The following is a 4728-nucleotide window of genomic DNA, read 5'->3' on the forward strand; positions in this document are numbered from 1 at the left end:
TCTTGATACACACGGGAAACTGTTGAGCGTGAAAAACCCAGCAGCGTTGCAGGTCTTGACACACTCAAACCGGTGAGCCTGGCACCTGCTACCATACCCTGTTCAAAGTTACTTAAATATTTTGTCTTGCCCATTCACCCTTTGAATGGCACACATACACAGTTCATGTCTCAATTGTCTCAAAGCTTAGAAATCCTTTAACCTGTCTCCTCCCCTCATCTACACTGACTGAAGTGGATTTAACAGGAGACATCAATAATTTTTCACCTGGATTCACCTGGTCAGTCTATGTCATGAAAAGAGCAGGTGTTCCTAATGTTTCCTATACTCAGTGTATACCTCTCTGATTCAGAGGGGTTGGGTTAAATGCGAAAGACACAATACATTCAGTTGGACAACTGACTAGGTATCCCCCTTTCCCAATATCTGTTTGGAGATGTGTTCACGTTTCAGGGGACTTTTTCAGGAGTTAATATTTGTAACATGACCACAAATCAAGAAAAATATTGGGGACAGGACATATTGTACACGCCAGTTGAAGGACAGAGTTCGAGGCGGGAAATTCCCAAATGAAAACAATATGCTGGGTTTGTCAAACAGACTTGGTTGCTTCTGTATTTTGGTACAGTATGCTCCAGGAATGCCAGCGTACATAGTCATTGTTGACGACGAAACCGAACGCCGCATTCAACGACTTAGGCACATTAGGCTCGGGGAATCAGACACCGAGTATCATTCAAACAGGAATTCAGCTCCTGAAAGGAAAACCAAGAGGACACCAGACATCGATATTGTTTCACCGCAACCCTTTAATTTCACCACCAAACATCACTAAGTCAGCTTGGGAAGGTGTCAGGTGTGCTCTCCATTGTCTCTCTAGCTCCCCTCTCCTCCCCTCACAGCATTGTTAGATGTTATGGATACTCCACCCTCACCTTCTCTGTCAATGTCCACGCTAACCATGTTGTCAACCTACTCACTTTTCTACTCTCTTTACTAGCAGCTTTGTCATTATTACAGAGAATGATCATTAGCGCGTTAAGTTAGTGCCAACTATCCCAGTACGTGTTTCGATACTGCTGTGATGCAGTTTAATGTGTACTGTATCAGTGCTGCAGTGCCAGTCTCATGAGCTGGGTTACAGACAAACGGTGGGAATTGTGGGACTTGTGTCTGCTTGCGTGTCTGACTCACCCAGCCACTCATTCCTGTGGTTTGGTTTAATGGGGTGATCCCAGCATCAGTCATCCTCAGACCAGAGAACTGTCTTCCTTCTCTTTGTCTGGGAGATGTAGTGCTTCATAAAGGAGACATTTCACAGGACTTGTTCAATCTGACATGTTATCCAACGAGTTATTTGATTGCACCATACGTTTTGTGAGGATGGCTCCGTAGTGGATATTTATGAATGTCAAGTACAAGTGGATATGTATATTAAGTATTGTCTGCACAGCTCAAACAAAGCAAGCAAATGTAATCAGTCCCATGTGAGTATCTTTGATCTTGGTGGTTATTGAATGGGTCAGATGGGTAGTTGGATTCTGAAAATCATATCAGTGATTAAACATTTTGACATAGACTTGCTTTGTGTGTGTTTGGAACACTTTGTTTTGAGTTGTCAAATATCAAGACCTCGACTTTATCCTGAGTATCGTGAGTTGTGTCCGTTACTTCAGACAGTTTGCAGTGGGCAGCCCAGTCCTCTCAGGCTATTTGCTGCCCTTGGCCTTCAAACATGCCCCCCTTTTATCACCCTTGTTTCCTCTTCTCCTCACCCCCCCTTCCCTCTCTCTCTTTCTTTCGCTCTCTTTCTTTTTTCAAAGCATGAGAACCCAGCGATTAAGGAATCCTTTCCAGCTAATCACCCTGGACTCCAGCACTTCCGCTGCGCTGATTACTGAGGAAATCATTAGAAGAAAAAAGTGCCTGGATCTTTCATCGTGGCCAGCCCGACTCCAGGGAGGTCAGTGAGGGGTGTGTTTGATAGGCCATTTAGTCTTGCTGCTCCTATTATTCCAGCATTTCCTCTATCTGCACGCTGGATGTGGATGTCTCGCCTCCCCCAGACCCTAATCATTCCCATACTGGTGTCTTGGAGTTTTGAGTTCACCCCAGACCTCCGTCTTCTTAGGGTTAGAGGGGCTCCTAGCTCCCATCTCGCCCTCTCTTCCTCCCTCTTAGTCACCCCCTCATCCCCCCAAAACTGTCTGATCCCAAGCACCATGCAGCCTCTCATGGGTACTGTCACAGATGGCACTAACGACGTGGTCCCGAGCAGAGGAGGCGGTTCGCTGCTAGACTGGTGACATATGCTCGGTCGCAGGACGATCAGCCAAGCAGAACACTGCCCCGACGTCCAAAAAGACGATCCCCCCACACACACACCCCAAACACAACACAGCCCCTTCTAAAACAGACACTCACTGTCTTCTACTTGCAGCCAGTGTTTTGTTTTGTTTATCATGGACCAGGCCCCCTCATTGTCTCCGCAGAACCCCCCTCTTGATGGATGACCTCCTAGTTCAGTGTTTAGGGTCCCTCCCCAGTGTCCCCTCTGTCCCCCTGGGAGGGCTGAGGAGGATGGGGGTGACAGAACAAGTTAATTTCCCAGCATGCCGTGAGTGCGTGCAGAGCAGATATCATGAGGATTTGCACAGAAGGGTGACAGAATGTATCAGCCATGCTGAATCTACTGAGATATAATGGGAAGAGAACCAGCCCTACACGACTGTGTCCTGTGGTCATTCTGCAGCTTTGTCTTGTCCAAAAAATAATCACACCAAGTCCCAGATTAAAGGACACAGCGAATCTGAGATTAAAGGAGATTTGCTATTGTGGATATATTTTTCCTTCAAGCTTAAAATGCGTATTGGTATTAAAATATTTTGGAAAAACTATATCCGTTCACTGAGTAGATCAACGCAAACCAAAATGCCCTACACATTACATATTTTTTCATATGTATCATAACCAGAAGGTGATAGCTTTCCATACATGGAATTCAGAGCAGTGACAGTTGAACAATTGCCTTCCAATGGGGGAATTCCTACAGCAACGAGGACTACCAAACAGGACCATTGGTAGTCATAATAGCGAACCCTGACCTTGGTTGTATTGTTGACAGGGAATGAATATACCTCAGGAGAGTTGCTTTACTGTATCATGCCTCACCACTCTTTTGTTCTACCACATTCTTTTGGAAACATGTAAAATACCAAGAACAAATGACTATTACACTCCAACGCAACAGGAACCTGATCCTGATAAGTCAAAACTAGCTTGGTGTAAAAAAAAAAAACATCTCACATGTCTGTTACAGTATACTGGTTTTAGTCCTGGGAGTGCAGAAACTTGATTGTTTTACCACTTGTTTATATGACATATTTTGCAGCTTAGCTCACTCCGCTAGGTTTTCTTACCATGTAAGCTGATTAACTGTTGGAAGGCCTGCTAGAAATATTGAACTCAGCAATAAAATAACATTATTCAGAGAGGTATGCATGCACAACAAGAAAAAACTGTGCCAAGTTTGGAAGGAAATATTTGCATTAATAATCACTCATTTATTTTTTGGGGAGCGTTCAATTATGAATTGTTAGCTCTACATTTCCAAAGTGCTCTTTTCCTTCCAAAAGGTCTCGGAGCTACATCGACAAAAATTGAAAGGCTGACCAAAAGACTAAAACAAACAAATCAACAAACAAAACCATGACTTACATTTGGAATTACAACACAATCATTAGCCAGTTAGCTGGGTTGTCTTCCATTGAGTTCAAGTGTACATGACTTCTACTATAATGACCAAGAATCCCTTTAATAAAACAAAGTAATACAGACGTATTATGGTATGCTCTCATCCAAACTCAATTAACAGACAATTCAAAGCACATGGGGGAGTCCTGGCACTGTGTACATGACTTAACAAATAATATATATCAGTCATTTGTAAAAAAAAAAAAATAATAATAATATATATATATTTTTTTTTAAAGGACTTCATTGTGTAGAGCTAACATGAGCAGAAAGGCAAAGTGACTCATGGTAATAAATCTTCTGACTTGACAAGTACAGTTTTAGTAGCATTTGTCTGTTGTTGGATGGATGTCCTTTGAATGCTATTGTGCACCCAGAAATACACGGAGCAATGAGCCACTGTCCAGGTCTTGGCCGTGTGGCTTACACAAGCATATTTCATTTCCTTTGGGGCGAATTCAATCAAAAGTGCCTTAGCAGCGTTAAGGTTGTATCTTACTATATGTGTGCCCTATCTTGAAAACGGGTAGCATCAATACATGTGAGGATTCTCTCTGTTATTCCTGCAATACCCAAAGCCATTCTGCAATTTCATTTGACCATGGGGGGAAATGTACTGTAGGTATATGATACTACATGAATACTCCAATGCAGGTTCTATTGAATGGAACCTTAAGAGGAAATGTCATGCCATCACTCCCTTGTGTAACCAGTGTTTCCAACCTGTTCACGTCATCATCAGCCTTTTAATAGTAATGTGAGAGAGATGAATTCAGCAACTGGATGTGTCACTAGGTGTTATGTTGATTGTCAAAAAGGGACAGACAATGGCCGACGTCAATGTTCTCTATAGTGCTACATTGACCTCCTTTACGGTGTCCATATTAGAACAGACGGGGTGACTGTCTTGACATGGACACCATACATGATTGATCATTGTCAAAGGTAGGCCTACCTGCTCAATTTGCTTCATAC

At 43.0% G+C, this 4728-nt stretch overlaps 1 long non-coding RNA gene across 1 annotated transcript; it reads left to right on the plus strand.

Annotated features, from left to right (window-relative positions):
• Nucleotides 1-1280: 1280 nt before the first annotated feature.
• Nucleotides 1281-3836, plus strand: LOC149977417 (uncharacterized). The gene is made up of 2 exons (XR_016487014.1): nt 1281-1487; nt 1824-3836. It is a non-coding gene; the product is annotated as an uncharacterized LOC149977417 (long non-coding RNA).
• The last annotated feature ends 892 nt before the right edge of the window (nt 3837-4728 follow it).

This window comes from Oncorhynchus mykiss, chromosome 15 (assembly GCF_057628025.1).
Source record: "Oncorhynchus mykiss isolate SJ-2025 chromosome 15, ASM5762802v1, whole genome shotgun sequence".
NCBI lineage: Eukaryota > Metazoa > Chordata > Actinopteri > Salmoniformes > Salmonidae > Oncorhynchus > Oncorhynchus mykiss.